Source organism: Lithobates pipiens, unplaced genomic scaffold (genome assembly GCF_037356315.1).
Source record: "Lithobates pipiens isolate NorthernLeopardFrog02 unplaced genomic scaffold, aLitPip1_a1.2 Scaffold_28, whole genome shotgun sequence".
Lineage (NCBI taxonomy): Eukaryota > Metazoa > Chordata > Amphibia > Anura > Ranidae > Lithobates > Lithobates pipiens.
In genome coordinates this window covers 195104145-195123320 of record NW_027507789.1, presented here as the reverse complement: position 1 = coordinate 195123320, position 19176 = coordinate 195104145, and positions in this window count along the sequence as shown.

Sequence of the window (19176 nt, the reverse complement as noted above, 5' to 3'; positions counted from 1 at the left end):
AGGAAACCCGAAATTGCAAGCTATTCGCTTAAACTTATGGTAGGTCGGCGATAATAAAAATAAACGTTGGCGTTCCTGGAATCATATTATTGTGAGTTATTATCAAGTTTTCCTACAGGATTAAAAAAACTGGAACAAATCCAGATGTCTAACATGTTGACTGTCTGTGGAAAGCAGTAAATCTCTCTGTAGTCTATAACCCGGGTTGGTCTTCTCAGAGGTGTCTCCATGTGAGGCCACCATGTTACCTTCTTCAGATCTAAGTTGACACGGTATCATGTGACAATGCCCGCTGACAGATACAGGTAAACCTCACGGCATATCCTTCATCCGACAGCGTCTCTCTGTGAAACTTCTAAACATTGGGTTGGATCATATTGCATGAGAAGAAAGGCCAAGAACATCGGTACATGTTACTACTGTATGCATGCTTTATTTCAACATGGAAAAATAATCTTGATGTGGTGCAGTGAATCAAAGTATAGACATACAGATGGGCACCAAGCCATCTATATATCTGTATGTACTATATACAGTATCTCACAAAAGTGAGTACACCCTTCACATTTTTGTAAATATTTTATTATATCTTTTTATGTTACAATTCTGAAGAAATTACACTTTGCTACAATGTAAAGTAGTGAGTGTACAGCTTGTATAACAGTGTAAATTTGCTGTCCCCTCAATATAACTCAACATACAGCCATTAATGTCTAAACTGCTGGAAACAAAAGTGAGTACACCCCTAAGTGAAAATGTCCAAATTAGGCCCAAAGTGTCAATATTTTGCGTGGCCACCATTATTTTCCAGCACTGCCTTAACCCTCTTGGGCATGGAGATCACCAGAGTGACACAGGTTCCACTGGAGTCCTCTTCCACTCCTCCGTGACGACATCATGGAGCTGGTAGATGTTAGAGACCTTGCGCTCCTCCACTTTTCATCCTCCATTTGAGGATGCCCCACAGATGCTCAATAGGGTTTAGGTCTGGAGACATGCTTGGCCAGTCCATCACCTTTACTCTCAGCTTCTTTAGCAAGGCAGTGGTCATCTTGGAGGTGTGTTTGGGGTCGTGGGGGTCATGTTGGAATACTGCCCTGGGGCCCAGTCTCTGAAAGGGAGGGGGTTCATGCTCTGCTTCAGTATGTCATAGTACATATTGGCATTTATGGTTCCCTCAATGAACTGTATCTCCCCAGTGCCGTCAGCACTCATGCAGCCCCAGACCATGACACTCCCATCACCATGTTCACTGTAGGCAAGACACACATTTGTCTTTGTACTCCTCAGCTGGTTGCCACCACACACTTGAAACCATCTGAACCAAATAAGTTTATCTTGGTCTCATCAGACCACAGGACATGGTTCCAGTAATCCATGTCCTTAGTCTGCTTGCCTTCAGCAAACTGTTTGCGGGCTTTCTTGTGCATCGTCTTTAGAAGAGGCTTTCTTCTGGGATGACAGCCATGCAGACAAATTTGATGCAGCATGCAACATATGGTCTGAACACTGACAGGCTGACCCCCCCCCCCCCCCACCCCTTCAAGCTCCGCAGCAATGCTGGCAGCACTCATGCATCTATTTCCAAAAGACAACCTCTGGATATGACGATAAGCACGTGCACTCAACTCCTTCAGTCGACCATGACGAGACCTGTTCTGAGTGGAACCTGTCCTGTTAAATCAATGTATGGTCTTGGCCACCGTGCTGCAGCTCAGTTTCAGGGTCTTGGCAATCTTCTTATAGCCTAGGACATCTTTATGTAGAGCAACAATTCTTTTTTTCAGATCCTCAGAGAGTTCTTTGCCATGAGGGGCCATGTTGAACTTCCAGTAATCAGTATGAGAGAGTGATAACACCAAATTTAACACACCTGCTCCCCATTCACACCTGGGACCTTGTAACACTAATGAGTCACATGACATCGGGGAGGGAAAATGGCTAATTGGGCCCAATTTGGACATTTTCACTTAGGGGTGTACTCACATTTGCTGCCAGCGGTTTAGACATTAATGGCTGTGTGTTGAGTTATTTTGAGGGGACTGCACTGTTATACAAAAATGTGAGGGGTGTACTCACTTTTGTGAGATACTGTGCGTGTGCATATATATGTATGTATATATATATATATATATATATATATATATATATATATATATATATATATATATATATATGTATATACATATACACAGTGGGGGTTATTCACTAAAGGAAAATCCACTTTGCACTGAAAGTGCACTTGGAAGTAAAGTCGCTGTAGATCCGAGGGAGGCATGCAAGGAAAATAAAAAACAGCATTTTAGCCTGCACATGATTGGATAATAAAATCAGCAGAGTTTCCACTTATTTCACATCTACCCCTTAGATTTAGAGCGAATGCACTTCCAAGTGCACTTTCAAATGCACTTGCAGTGCAAAGTGGATTTGCCTTTCGTAAATAACCCCCAGTGCCTTGAAAAAGTATTCTCATACCCCTTAAAATTTGCACATTTTGTCATGTTACAACCAAAAACATAAATTTATTTTATTGGGATTTTATGTGATAGACCAACACAAAGTGGCACATAATTGTGAAGTGGAAGGAAAATGATGAATGGTTTTCAATTTTTTTTACAAATAAATATGTGAAAAGTGTGGCGTGCATTTTGTATTCAGCCCCCCGGAGTCAATACTTTGTAGAACCAATTTTCACTGCAATTACAGCTGCAAGTCTTTTGGGGATGTCTCTACCAGCTTTTCACATTTAGAGTGACATGTGTGCCCATTCTTCTTTGCAAAATAGCTCAAGCTCTGTCAGATTGGATGGAGAGCATCCGTGAACAGCAATTTTCAAGTCTTGTCACAGATTCTCAATTGGATTTAGGTCTGGAGTTTGACTGGGCTATTCTAACACATGAATATTCTTTGATCTAAACCATTCCACTGAAAGTGGACTTTTTTTCCACTTCCCAATTATGTGCCACTTTGTGTTAGTCTATCACATAAAATCCCAATAAAATACATTTACGTTTTTGGTTGTAACATGACAAAATGTGGAAAATATCAAGGGGTATGAATACATTTCAAGGCACTTTATATACAGTACACTAATCAGTCATAACTTTATGACCACTGACAGGTTACATGAATATCATTGATCTCATTGCAATGGCATTCAAAACTTGGTGGGTTATATTGGGTAGCAAATAAACATGTTGTCCCTGAAGTATATGCGTTGAAAGCAAAATAAATAGGCATCACAGATTTTTGTGTATGGGGCTGTGTAGCCACAAACTGGTCAGGGTGCTCATGCTAACCCATGCTAACCCACGTCCACAGCCAAAAGTTCCTACAATTGGTACGTGAGCATCAGAACTGGATCATGCAGCAATGGAAGGTGGCCTGGTCTGATGAATCATGTCTTCTATTACATCATGGCTGAGTGCATGTTTGCCACGTAACTGGGGAAGAGATGGCACTAGGATGCAGTATTGGAAGAAGGCAAGCAGACAGAGGCAGTGTGATGCTTTGGGCAATGTTCTGCTGGAAAACCTTGGGTCCTGTCATTCACGTCCATGTTACTTGACATGTACCACCTGCCTAAACATTGTTACTGTACAAGTAAACCCCTTCATGGAAACTGTGTTCCCTGATGGCAGTAACCACTGTCAACAGGATAATGCGCCTTGCCACACTACAAAAATGGTTCATGAATGGTTTGAGAAGCACAACAGCAAGTTTGAGGTGTTGACTTGGCCTCCAAATAATCCAAATCTCAATTCAATCAAGCCTCTGTTTTACGGAATTACACTATATGCACTTTTCTTTGTAATTATACTTCCTTTGGAGATTGAGTGGAGGAGCATATGAAGGAAGAAAGGAAGACACCTGCATTTTTCACCTATGAAGATTTCTTAATCAGCTGTGAGAAACCAGCTAAAGTCTGGTAAGAGAAATACCTAAGGGGGACTCTCTCTTCACTGACAACGATTTCGGGCGGTGTTTGCATGTGTACACGCGTGGAGGTGTATTCCGGGCAATAGTGCAATATAGATTATATTTTTTAACAAACTATGTTGAATGACTTTGAGATTGATGTCTTCGTCACCAAGCACTAATTTCTAGTCGGACATTGGTTAAATGGACACAATATGAAATATTGAGCTTGGAATTTATTCAACATATTGTTATCTGGTTTAAACATTTTGAGGAAGTTATTTAAACTATTTAATGCATATTACCGGTATTGTCTGTATTTAGAATAATATGCGCTGTTTTTAACTCTTTCTTGATAGATTAGCTCATCTTTTGGAGGTGTTGATTTATCTTTATAGAGTTTTCTTTTGCTCAATAGTGATAGGGTTGTATCAGTGTATATAGCCTAATTAAAACAGCTGCTTAATAGGAACGAAATTCCACACCCCCCAGAATATATACACGCAGTTTAAGGTGTAAGCGCTTGTTATATTTTTTTGCATCTAGCAAGGCGGCGCTAGGTGTAAGAAAATTGGGGTATTTGATCCTCTGTGAGATGTGCTGGAAAAACAAGCTTGATCCATGGCAGTCCCACCTCACAACATACAGGACTTAAAGCATTAGTCCTCAGCCTGTGGCCCTCCAGCTGTTGCGGAACTGCAAGTCCCTTCATGCTTCTGCCTTTGGGAGTCATACTTGTAACTGTCAGCCTTGCAACGCCTCATGGGACTTGTAGTTTTGCAACAGCTGGAGGGCCACAGGTTGAGCACCCATGACTTAAACCAGGGGTGCCCAACCAGTGGCCCGCGGAGCCCTCTGATGTGGCCTGGGGTAGACTAGAAAGAATACTGTTATTAAAGGTCAGTTTATTACTAAAATCACAGTGTATATATGGGCATATCTGTTCTGCAGTGGTTACTGGGCTGCTTTCAAACTGATCCGCAAGTGCAGAGCAGTTTACCTGCAGGTTACCTGAACTGAGCCATTGACTTCTATTATTACCTAAGAGTTTGGTGAGCTTTCTGAAAGTGCACCAAACCTGGAGAATATAATAGAAGTCTATTGCAAACTGCAGAAAAGCCAAAGGTACACTGCGTTGCACACGTGGTGCGGGTAAACCACAGCGCATCAGTGTGAAAGAAGCCTTGGACCCCTTTCACATGGTCAGTCCGACATTCCAACCAATTGGACCCTCCGTTCACCTCTAAGCCCTTGTACACACGATCGGACATTCCGACAACCAAATCCGTCGGATTTTGCCCGACGGATTTTGTCCGAACTGCTGCATACACACAGTGGGACAAAGTTGTCAGAAAATCCGTAACCCGATGACGTTATTTCGTTAGGACAGGACTACGTTCAGGCTAGTAGCCAATAGCTTTGGTCTAGGAATTTGATCTGAGCATGCGTGGCACTTTGTCCGATCGGAATTCTCTACACATGATCGGACAAAGTCTGATCGGATCATGTTGTCGGAAAATTTTATAGCCCAGCTGGAAAACTTGGTCCGTCGGATACTTAGACGGAAACAGTCCGATGGAGCCTACACACGGTCGGATTATCCGACAACACGGTTCTATCGGACATTGTCCATCGGAATGTCCGACCGTGTGTAAAAGGGCTAAGTAGTTGCAGACATAAAACGACTTGTGTTCTACCTCCAATACGATCCACCAAAAAGTATTGTGGGCTGCGTCTGTGTCTGCTCTGCAAATGCAGAGTAGACATGGACATGCCAACCACCCGCTCCACTCATTGTGGCCTGCAACCAGGTACCAAGTCGCTTAAGTGGCCCTCACTATTCAAAAGGTTGGGCACCCCTGACTTAAACGATCTGCTACTGACAGCTTGGTGCCAGATACCACAGCATAAATTCAGAGATATAGTGCCATCCATGCCTTGACAGGTCAAGTATGTTTTGGTGGCAAAAGGGGAACCTTCTCAATATTAGATGTGGTTTAGATTAGGGTGGTCATAAAATTATGGATGAATATCCAGCATAGCATACCATAATTTAGATAAGTAAACTGTAGGTAAAAAAACAATAATAAATGGCCACATAAAATGAGATTTTGCGTGTAAAGAATTTAATTGCAAATAAGGTACGTAAAATAAATCATAAAAGCTATAATAGATAATATTTTCATTCCGTAATAGTTTATTTGCAAATAAAGCTTTTTTGGAAGGTTTGATATACAGTAAGTACTACTGGTTTTATGGTTTATTATATGCATCTTCATTCAGAATTTAATTCTTTACACACGACATTTCATTATATGTGGAAAGTTTGGCCAGAGAGTTTAGCACACCTGAAAAAGTAAGCGTGACTACCTGACCCAATGCTAGAAAAAGCTTTTCTTATTAGACCTCATTTACACAGGTGCTGAGACCTATACATCAGAAATTGGTCATCTGTCTACGTGGCTGGAGCCACTAGGTGCTGCATGGAGGCAGCCCATGTACATCTATGGTAAAGCAGCAGCTGCACAGACACAACCCCTTGTCCTAATTTGAATAGGTGCGTAAATAGGCAGCCCCAAATACAGACAGTGTGCGCAAATGCAGTCCAGCCGCATAACCACCTACTCGCGATGTGTGGGCCTCAGCACCTGTGTGCTTTAATTTTGGATTGAGTGGACATTTAAAAAGGTACTTTTGCCACTGTGTCGTCACTGGGGAGATATCCAATCACGTCCTGTGAAAGCCTTCCCTTAGAACAGGAAGTGAGAGGAATACTTCCCCATGAGGACAGAAAGAATACAAGTTGGCTGGGGCCGGTTTTCTGCCAGTGCTATTTTTCTGCACAAGAGAGTCTTTGGCACAAAGGATCCCAAAAGAAGAAGGTGTATATGAAAAGAAGGAGTTTACATCAGAGATTGTTAGGGTCGGTTCACACTGGGACGACTTGTCAGACGACTTAGCCGCCTGACAAGTCGCGTCCTGTTCTGTACAATGGAACTGTTCTAATCGGAGCGACACAAGTCGCTCCGACTTAGAAAAAGGTTTCTGTACGACTTTGGGGGGCGACTTAAGGCGACTTGCATTGACTTCTATAGAGAAGTCGTTTTGCAAGTCGCCACAGCGGTCGTGTCCAGGTCGCCTGAGGCAGTCACGCTGCAAGTCGTGCTGTCTCAGTGCTGGTTGGAGTTAAAGTGATATTAAACAAAGAAGTGTCATTTTTTATTATTCATTCACATAAATCATATACAGTGGGGGAAATAATTTGATCCCCTTTAGATTAAGTACATTTGTCCACTTGCAAAGAAATGAAGGGTCTATAATTTTTATCATATGTGTATTTTGAATGATAGAGACAGAAAATCAACCAAAAATTCAGAAAAAACACATGATACAAATGTTATAAGTCGAGTTTTCAGTGAGTAAAATAAGTGTCTGATCACCTTGCAAAACATGACTTGGTGGAGAAACCCTTGTTGGCAAGCAAGGAGGTAAGACGTTTCTTGCAGTTGGTTACCAGGTTTGCACACATCTCTGGAGGGATTTTGGTCCACTCTTCTTTACAGATCTTTTCTAAATCTTAAGGTTTCTTGGCTGTCGCTTGGCAACTCGAAGTTTCAGCTTCCTCCATAAATTTTCTAAATGATTAAGGTCTGGAGACTGGCTAGGCCACTCCATGACCTTAATGTGCTTCTTCTTGAGCCACTCCTTTTTGCCTTGGCGGTATGTTTTGGGTCACTGTCATGCTGGAAGACCCATCCACGAACCTATCTTCAGTGTTCTGGCTGTGGGAAGAAGGTTCCCATCCAAGATTTTACAATACATGGCCCGGTTCATTGGCCTCTTATTGTGGCAAAGTTAGCCTGTACCTTTAGCAGAGAAAGGGCACCAAAGCATAATGTTTCCACCTTTGTGCTTGACTGTAGGGATGACGTTCTTAGGATCATAGTCAGCATTTTCCTTCCTCCAAACATGGAGAGTCAAGAGGTTAATTTTGGTCTCATCTTAACACAACACTTTCTCCTTCTCTGAATCATTTAGATGTTCATTGGGAAACTTCAGATTGGCCTGTACATGTGCCTTCTTGAGGAGGGGGACCTTGTGGGCACTGCAGGATTTCAATCCATGGCGGCGTATATGTGTTACCAATGGTTTGTTTAGTGACTGTGATCCCAACTGCCTTGAGCTCCTCCGGTGTAGTTCTGGGCTGATCTCTTACTTTTCTCATGATCATCCTTACCCCATGCCAAGGGCGATTGACGGTTATTTTATATTTATTCCATGTGTGAAAAATCTCTCCAGCAGTTGTCTCCTTCTCACCAAGCTTCTTGCTGATGATCTTTTAGTCCATTCCAGCCTCGTGCAGGTCTACAATCTTTTCCCTGACATACTTTAACAGATCTTTGGTCTTGTCTATGATGGTGAAGTTTGAATGGAAGAAATAGATTCTGTGGACAGGTGTCTTTTATACACATAATGAGTTGTCGTTTGGAGCACCTTCTTAAATTGATAGGACATATTATGAGCACATACTGTAGCCAGTCTGTGGGAGCCAGAATTATTGTTGGTTGGTACGGGATCAAATACTTATTTTATTCACTGAACTGCAACTTACAAAATTTGCAAGGGATCAAATAATTATTTTCCCCACTGTACTGTATTTCATCCCACTGTATTTTGTTTTGACGGAGGCAAAGAAGATTGACACCAGCTTTCATTTTGTTCAGATGGCATTTTGCATTCAAGGCTCTTTTTTTACTTTACAGGTATTAGCAACTACATTTGATATATTTAATACTAATTTATATTAAACGTTTGTAGTGAATAATAATCAGCATATTATATCCCACTCCCATAGCAATAGGAGGAGATAGAGGAGGAGGAGGGAGAGGTGTGTCATTTACTACTGTATGCACACCCACACGTGTGACTCTAGTAATTTGGGCTGCACAGATAAGAACAAGGAGAAATGAAGAGCTTAGAAGGGAACTGAAATTGAGCATGCTCAGTGGAGAGCACCAGCTGGTCTATACAATCTCATCCTGTAGTGGGGGTACAGAGAATTTAGAAAGGACAGCTGAAGGCAGGATCAACCAAGTATATTTCACTCTATTCTAATTTAATGCTTTAGTGGCTTTGTGAGCATGAACACTCTGTTATATAACATGTAATGAGAGTTTTTCATAGTCTGAGTGTAATAACACTTTAAACAGAGAGATTTTCACTGTGGAGTTCAACTTTAAATTATTAGTGTTACTGACAGCAGAAACACCTCTGCCAAAGGCGGCCTCCCCTGCCCAGACCTGTCCCAACCCAAGCATTAATGTGTGCCCTGTACAAAGAATCACTTATTTGATGACGTTGTAAGAGACAGATTAAGCCAAGTAACACAGAGCAGGCAGCCCATGTGAATCCCATATAACCAATCTTTTCTACAAGTAACATCTAGAAATCATCTGTGAAAAGCTGTGAAAGCACAGCCTCGTCTTTGGAAATTACAAAGGATCATCATAATTTCCTGGAGCCAGCAGGACAGGGGCCCACCCAAATTTCACCGGCAATGGCATCTGGCTGCAGCGAACAGCAAGTAAAAATAAACTATACCTCTGCTGTCTGTCTCTTCTGGAAAACCCACACATAAAATAACACACCTGTACCCCACGGTAAACTGGGCCTCCTGATCCAAGGTTCCTGAAGGAAACCCTGAGACAGCTGCCAATCAGAATCACTCATTCATGTCTCTATGCCTTTTGGGAGAATAAACGTAAGAGTCTGATTGGCTGTTATAGCCAACAAAAATAGTTCTTTCTTCAGATCCCTTTAATCCTAAAGGCACCTCTTCTATGTCAGGAAAAAGAGCCGTGTATGCCCAGAGGATTGAAATGAAAGGCATATCACAGAAAGGGAATCTATTTAAACTAAACTCCATGAAAATAGTTGCATTCACTAATAAAGTACACATTTGCATGGAAGGCTGCTGATTGGCCAAAGCATGCACCTGACCTGTATGCTTTTGCCAATCACAGCGGGATGTGCTGTGAGAGCCATGATTGGCCAAGGCAGGGTGCTAAGTCCACGCCCCACACTATATAAGGCTACTTACATGGTGGCCGTGTATAGTGTTATGATTGAAGAGAGATTAGGCAGGTTAGTTAGTGGTTTGAGCATGCAGTCAGCATAGAATATATAACCCAGTGCAGAGTATATAGTGCAGTCAGTGTAGAATATATAACCCAGTGCAGAGTATATAGTGCAGTCAGTGTAGTGTATTTAATGCAGTGCAGAGTAAAAAGTGCAGTCAGTGTAGTGTATAAAACCCAGTGTGGTGTATATAGTGCAGTCAGTGTAGTGTATATAATGCAGTGGAGAGTATATAGTACAGTCAGTGTAGTGTATATAATGCAGTGCAGAGTTTATAGTGCAGTCAGTGTGGTGTATATACTGCAGTGCAGAATATATAGTGCAGTCAGTGTGGTGTATATACTGCAGTGCAGAGTATATAGTGCAGTCAGTGTAGTGTATTTAATGCAGTGCAGAGTATATAGTGAAGTCAGTGTAGTGTATATAACGCAGTGCAGAGTATAAAGGGCAGCCAGTGTAGTGTTTATAACGCAGTGTAAAGTATATAGTGAAGTGCAGAGTGTATAATACAATGTATTGAAGTGGTTAAGGGGAACCCTATGACAGAATTAGGAAAAGAAATGGCATAGGGTCCCCCCTAAAATCCTTACCAGGCCCTTTAGGTTTGGTATACATTTTAAGGGGAACTCTATGCCAAAATGTAAAAGAAAATTGGTGTGGGGTCACCCCAAAACCCCTACAAGACCCTTATCTGAGCATGCAGCCTGACAGGCCAGAAAAGGGGGGACAAGCGAGCACCCTCCCTCCTGAACCATACCAGGCCACTTGCCCTCAATTTGGAGAGGGTGCTTTGGGGTGTACCCCAAAGCAACTTGTCATCATGTTGATGGGGACAAGGGCCTATTCCCAATAACCCTGGCCAGTGGTTGTCGGGGTCTGCAGGTGAGGGGCTTATCGGGGGAATTGGGTACATTGTACCCATACCCATTCACCAAAAAAGTGTCAAAAAGTAAAAACCACAAGAGACAGTTTTTGACCTTTATTTAAAAAAAAAAGTATCCCACGATGTACATCCACCGTCACTTACGCTGCCCGACGGACCCGAGAAATAGAAAAAAATGGAAAAAGCTCTGCCTCGATGGGAGGCTGTCAGTCCTGGGATCCCTTTAGGACCCAGCAAAACTCACCTGACACAGCCTTTGCCTGGGAAACAACGGTGACTGGCCAGCTTACCTTATTCACCTAAGGCTATGTGTCTAGCCATTAGAATTGACTTCTGCCAATGGGAGAGGAGGCGAGAATGCAAAACAGCTGTCAACAGCTTCCATTACCCTAGGAGGACAATCACGTACTATTACCCGCTGGTATTCATTTTGGGATGGGGGCTCATGAACTGCTGGTCTTTGTATATTCTGTAGATTCCGCTAAGAATTTTATTGATAAGACTGATTAGCTCTTTGTCCCTGGAAACTCTTGCCAAGTCCGCCTGATTTCTGTCAATACTCTGCCTCTCTCACAAGATCAAGTGCTCCAATCCACCAACCCTTTCCAGTTACAAATGAGGGCTTTGCATTGGGAGAAGATTTCATGACTTGTAATTGACTCGCTATCCACTCCTTTGATTCTAGGCCTTCCTTGGCTGCAGAAGCACAATCCAGTAATTGACTGGCAAACAGGTTATATTTTGGCTTGGTCCTTTCAGTGTGTAAAAAACTGCATCCTGTTTGATTTGCTGCCTGTCAAGTGGGAGTGGAACCGATTCCGCTTTGTTTATAAGAGCTTTTGGAATGTATTTTCTAAAGGTATTGCTGACTCTACCTCCTCATCTCTCTATGATTGTCCCAGTTTTGTCCTACCTGACACTATACCTCCTCGAGGAAGAGTTTTTCTACTGAACCAGGGAATCTTGCTTTGCAAGAGTATATCCAGGAGAACCTAGCTAGAGGTTCATCCGTCCCTCTATTTCTCCTGCAGATGCTTCTTTTTCCTGAAGAAGGATGGGGGACTGAAGCTTTGTGTTGACTGCACAGGTCTAAATAAGATAACTGTTCCCAATCGGTATCCTCTTATCACATTAGTGATTAGGAGTTATTCTCCCAAGTCCAGGGAGCCAAAATCTTCTCCAAACTGGATTTAAGGGGAGCCTATAATCGACATGAATGGAAGATGGACTTTAACACCAAGGATGGCCATTATGAATGTCTTGTCATGCTTTTCAGTCTCAGGAATGCACCAGCTCACTTTCAGAACTTTATGAATGAAATTTTCCGTGACCTGTTGGGTCACTTCATGCTTGTATACTTAGATGATATTTTGATATACTCTCCCAATCTTGAAACACATCAGAGGCACGTGAGGACTCCCTTTTTGTAAAGCCCGAAAAATATTTATTCTTAGTCAAACAAGTACCTTTCCTGGGCTACCTGATTTCTGACACAGGTCTCATTATGAATCCAGCCATGATTCAAGCCATTTTAGACTAAGCACTACCTTCAGACCTGAAGCCAATTCAGCGCTTCCTGGGCTTTGCAAATTTATATCGGTAATTCATTAAGGACTTTGCCACCATTGCACATCCCATCACCTCTCTCAACAGGAAGGTTCCGACTAAGTTTAAATGGACTACTGAAGCCCAAGAGGCCTTTAATCAGCTGAAGAAAGCCTTTACCTCTGCACCAATTCTATGCCATCTTGTTCCTGAGCTGTTCTTGTTCCTGTAAATGCTGCCATCTACCCCGTGCCTTCTTGTCCTTTAAATATTCCCCAGCAAAGCAAAATTATGATATAGGCAACAGAGAACTTCTAACCATAAAGCTAACTTTGGAGGAATTACCTCCAATTGAGACATTGGCTGGAGGGAGCTCGCTATCCATTCATAGTTCTGACTGACCTCAAAAACCTTGAATACATCCGTTCTGCTAAAAGACTGAACTCACTTCAAGCCAGGTGGTCATTGTTCTTCTCCAGATTTGACTTCACAATCTCTTATCTACCAGGGCCAAAAAACATTAAGGCTGATGCCTTGTCTCAAAGCTTTTTATCAGAGTCTCCTCCTCTGCTTCCTCAACAGCCAATTATTACTGTGGATAGGATTTTGGCTTTCACCCAGACTGACATCTTAGGCCTTGTTACCTGCACAGGCTGAAGCCCCTCCCTCCATTCCCTCTGGTATGCTTTTTATGCCCCTGGCTCTTCGTTTGCAGGTATTGCAGCAGGTACATGCATCGAAGCCTGCAGCACATTTAGACAGACTTTTGAGATTATCTCTTGCAAACCTCTGGTGGCCATCGATTAGGCAGGATTTGTTAGCCTTCGTCCAGGCCTGTGAAGTTTGTGCCAGAAGCAAGAACAGTACCTCTAAGCCCTCCGGTCTCCTATGTCTTCTTCCGATACCTAACTATCCCTGGACCCATTAATCTATGGACTTTATCACCAACTTGCCTCTGTCCCAGGGATGTTCCATGATCAGGGTGGTGGTAGACAGGTTCAGTAAGATGGCCCACTTTGTTCCGCTTCCAAAAATACATAGGCTAAAGAACTGCCGTCTTTATTCATTAAACATGTTTTCTGTGGCTCTCAGTTTATAGCCCAGTTTTGGAAGGTTATTTGCTCTCAGTTTGTAATTAAATTGTCGTATTCTTCAGCATATTATCCTGAAACAAATGGCCAAACAGAAATGGCCAAACAGACTAAACAGACTCTAGAGTAGGGATGAGCCGAACAACCCCCGGTTCGGTTCGCACCAGAACTTTCACACAGACTGAAACATCATGCGAACTTTAGAACCCCATTGAAGTCTATGGGACTTGAACGTTCGAAATAAAAATTGCAAATTTTAATGGCTAATATGCAAGATATTGTTCTAAAAAGGGCTTGGGGACCTGGCTCCTGCCCCAGGGGACATGGGTCAATGCCTAAAATGATTTTAAAAACGGCCGTTTTTTTGGGAGCACTGATTTTAATGACGATTAAAGTGAAAAAAAAAGTGAAATATTCCTTTAAATATCGTGCCTGGGGGTGTCTATAGTATGCCTGTGAAGGGCCACGTGTTTCCTGTGTTTAGAACAGTCCCTGCACAAAATGTCATTTAATGGAAAAAAAGTCATTTAAAAATGCTTGTGGTTTTAATGTAATATCTGGTTCCAGCAATATGGATGAAAATCATTGAGAAAAATGGCATGGGCAGGCCCCCCCCCCCCCCCCCGCCCATTACCAGCCACCGGGTCTTGTACGGATATTAAGGGGAACCCCGTACCCATATCAAAAAAAGGAAAGACGTGGGGCCCCCAGGCCCTATATACTCAGAACAGCAGTATACAGGCGGTGCAAACAAGATAGGGACTGTGTAGGTTTGTTGTGTTAAGTAGAATCTGTTTGTAATTATGAACTGGTACATTTTTAAAATGTAGCTCCAGTCAAAAAATCTATTTCCTGACGCCTTCATGGCAGCACACACTGGGTTGTGACTCCGCCCCCACAACCTGACAGGATTGGATTAACTATAAATTTGAAGGGGAGACACCCTGCTGCATTCTCTTTTTTATCCTCACCTGACAGGTTGGACGGACGGAGTTTTCCTGTTACAGATGAATAAGCCTCTACCGCATTCGCCCCAGCAGGTTCAAGCCTCTCCTGTTTGGAAGTCCCTCCTGTACAGTCTCTAAAGGAGCTTCTATGGAGGGAACCCCCGCTCTGGTGGTCTCAAGGGGCTACTGGATTTCTGGCATTACCAAAGCTTTAAAGAAGCTTTTTTACCTTTGCAGTGGACTCCCCTTCTTCCTTTGCCTATTAATTCCTCTTATTTAAATAATATCCATCTTTTATTCCTATAGTAAGTGGTGGTTTATATTCCCTTTTTTTCTCTACCTTTGGGATTGCTGTCTCTTGTAGTCCCCTGTCATGGCTGCCGTTTGTTTCTCCTTCAGTGGTGTTTTCTCTATGCTGTAATTCCAGCCTAGATGGCGCCGTTCGGCCACTCTGAGCACGTGCAGTGCTAGTGTTTTTTTTTTTTCCCCTATGTTTTCAATGTGTGTTCCCTTATCCAAAATGGAGCCGGAACACTCGGGACGCTTCTGTGCATGCGCAGAGCGTCAATTAGCCGCCACAATGGCGCTATTTTCAAATACAGAGCTGTATTTCTCTGTGATTCTGCTGTGCAATCTGCAAAACTTAAGGAAGGTTGCTGCCTCTGCATGTAGATCACTCTGCAGTCTCCAGGTAAGTCCCTGTGGGACTCCTATATATATTATTATTATTGTTATTATATTGTTTCTTGCAGATAAACTTTGTTAATATATATATTTATATTTATAAGTGAATTGTGTATGTATATATGTGTGTGTGTGTATATATATGTATATATATGTATATATGTACACATTATTTCTCTCTATATCTCAGACTGTCCTTCACCCCTTTTTTTCTATGGAGTCCACTGCCCACGCAGACCACCATCAGCAAGTTAGGTAAGAGGCTTTACCGGGCAAGGTAAGTATTGAAGGGGAGAAAAAAAGAGTGCCAGACGTTAAATGCTGCATTTTTTTGGCAGCCCGTCTAGATCAAGAGGCGCAAGTTCCAGCCATGGGAGAAGGTCTAGCCATACATCCAGCAGGATGTCCCGCAGGAGCCGCTCAAGATCTCCTTCATGGCACTGAAGACACAGCCACTCACAACATAGCTACTCACGCCACAGTCGATCAAGTCGCAGGAGATCTCCTTCCTCACAATGTCAAAGCCGCCACACCCAATCTGCAGCAAACGCTTGCTGGGTATGCGGCGCTCCGGCACTGCCAGATAACTAACAGATAATAAAGCCTGTCGCAGACGCAAGAATTGCTACAGACCTCATAAGAGAATCAGTGCGGGAGTCCATACTGGAAACAACAACACCAGCATTAGATAGAGCTGCTCCCAGTACATCTTCAGCAGACCCCCATCTCACTCAGGCATCACAATCTTCCTCTGAAGATGAGGGTCAGGAGATGTCAGTGGGCTTTGATTTTTTCCCTGGTGGAACCCTTTGCAAAGGGCGTTAAAGAAGCATTCGGCTGGCAAGATGATGCGGCGGAACCTCAGAAACTACGGAAATATTTTCCAAACCTAAAAAGAGATCCGTTATCCTTCCCATTTATAGTGGAGCTGGAGGATCTCATTAAAGACGAGTGGGACAGGTCTGACAAAAGATCTAGTCTTACAAACAGATTAGCCAAGATGTACCCTTTAAAAGAGTCAAAAGTGAAGCCTTTAATTAATGCTCCCATCATCGATTCCTCATTAATGTGCCTCACCTGCCACGTCACACTACCAATCGAGGATGCTGTTTCCTTTCGGGATGTGCTCGACCGAAAGATGGACCTAGAATTGAAGAAGGCATATTCCATGGCTGGGGGAGCTTGTAGACCAGCAATTACCACAGCAGCAGTGGCCACAGCCATCTCAGGATGGGCATCTAATATAGAAAAAGACCTACAGGATGGCATTGAAATGGGAAAGATTATTTCCTCTCTGCAAGAAGTCAAGCTAGCAGAGGCATCAGTAGATATTATAAGATCTTCAGCCAAGGCTATGCTGGCCTCCGTAACAGCTCAAACCGTGGATGGCCGATACGGCATCAAAAATAAATTGGTGCAGAATTCCATATGATGGCGCAAATCTGTTCGGTGCCAAGTTAGACTCTGTCATATCCAAGGTAACAGGAGGGAAGTCAGGCCTGATCCCCTCCGACAGGAGACCCAAGACACAGAAGGGACCTGTTTACAGACGTAATCTTCCGGACAAATATAGAGAGTCCAGGTCCTACTCTCCTGGTAGGGAATTTAGAAGGGACTGGAAAAACACAAACCTTCTTTTCTAAGGATACAGAAATCTAAGGCCACCCCGGCAGGGGAACAGAAGGAACTTCACCAAGATCTGGTCAGACCATATAAAGGATTTATGGACATTGTCCACAATCCGATTCGGACACAGGTGGAAATTAAAAAACAGACTCCCACCTAATCATTTCCAGGCAACCAGAGTACCATCCTCAGTACCCCAAAGGATTCTGCTAGTAAAGTACGTAGCAGAATTGAAACAAAAGGGAGCGATCCTGGAGGTCCCATCATGCCAAAAGGGAAGAGGGTTCTACTCTTCCTTGTTTCTGCTAAAAGACAGGGGATTTGCGTCCTGTATTAGACCTCAAGATGCTCAACAAGGATATCAAAGTGGAGGCTTTCAAAATGGAAGACTTTCAATCCATACTTCTAGCAATAAATCTGGGCGATTGGATGCTTTCAATAGATTTATCGGACGCTTATCTGCATATACCAATTCATCCGGCCTTTCAAAAGTTTCTCCGGTTAGCCATAAACCAACATCATTTCCAATTCCAGTGCCTCCCATTCGGCATCTCTTCGGCACCCAGGACATTTACAAAAGTATTGTTACCGTTGGTGGCTTTCCTCAGAGAAAAGGGATTACGCGTCCACCATTATCTGGACGACATCCTACTTTTAGCAAAGGATCAAGAGACGTTGATTCATCACTGAGAGATCCTCCTTACAACCCTCCAGAAGTGGGTGGATAATCAATTGGGAAAAGAGCTGTCTGCGACCCACTCAAAATATGATATTTTTAGGGGCAGATCTAAACACCAAAACAAACAAGATACAGCTCCCACAAGAGAAGATCCGGCCTCTGATACAGAAAATGCAGAAGCTGCTATCAAGGAATCACTTACCAGCCAGAGCCTGTCTGAGTGTACTAGGGTCCATGTCCGCAACCATACCCATGGTGCGATGGGCACAGTGACACATGAGAACCTTACAGAACTCATTCCTCAGGCAGTGGGATGGAGTCTCAATGGGTCAGCCCATCTTCATCTCCAGATCGGTGAAGCAATCGATATGGTGGTGGACGCACCGAGCAATCTCAGGAAATACAAACCGATAGTCCCTCCAGACCCGGAAGTAGTCACTTCGGATGCCTGCCAGAGCGGTTGGGGGGCCCACTATCAAGACCAGACAGCCCAGGGCCAGTGGCATATTCAGGCTCAAGGTTTGGTCTCGAACATTTTAGAGCTCAGGGAAGCCGTTTATGCCTTAAGGGCATTTGCACCATTTCTGACGGACAAGAATGTGCTCATTCGAATGGACAACCAAGTAGCAGTGTCTTATGTTCAGAAGCAAGGGGGTACCAGGAGTGCCACCTTGATTGAAGAAGTTCGGCCCATCTTGAAATGGGCTCAGATACATCTAACAAGTTTAAAAGCATTGTATGTCCCAGCGGCACAGAACATACTACCCGACTGCCTGAGTCGAGAAACGCTATCCAACAACGAGTGGTGGTTGAACCCTCGGACTTTCTCCCTCCTTACGGAAATCTGGGGAACGCCGGAAGTAGATTTAGCAGCCACTCCGACGAATACCAAGTGCCACAGATTCCTGTCAAGAGGTTCATTCCCATCGGTGGAGGGAGTGGACTGTCTAGTTCACCCATGGAACTTCAAGTTGGGGTATATATTCCCTCCAACTCCGTTAATTGTGAGGTTCCTATCCAGGCTTAGGAGATCCTCGGTGACGGTATTTACGATTATTCCACTGTGGCCGAGGAGGCCGTGGTTCACGACTCTTACAGCTCAGCCTTCAACCTCCAGTTCCTCTCCCAATAACTCCGGATCTTCTGTCTCAAGGTCAATTTTTACATCCTGCATCAGAGAAATTGCACCTGATGGCCTGGAGATTGAGAGGGCTAGACTAAGAGCGCAAGGCTGTTCTCATGAAGTCAACCCTGATGCAAGCCAGGAAAGCCACTACCAATACCATCTATTCAAAGGTTTGGGGAAGATTCTGCTTCATGGCACAACAGAAAGGATGGAATTCCCTTTCTCCGCAACCCTCTCAGGTCCTGGAATTCCTCCAGTCGGGGGTCAACAAGGGTCTAAGATTAAGTACCCTAAAGGTTCAGGTATCAGCTCTGTCAGCTAAAACAGATACTAAGTGGGCATTCCACCCATTGGTAATCCAATTTACAGAGCCTATCTAAACATTAAACCCCCCAGGAGGCCAGTCTTTCCATTATGGGATTTTTCAATAGTTCTCCATGCTTTCGCTTCTCCTCCGTTTGTTCCATTTGAAACTATCTCTTTATGGGACTTGACTTTAAAACTGTCTTTTCTCATTGTGATTACATCAGCTAGGAGAG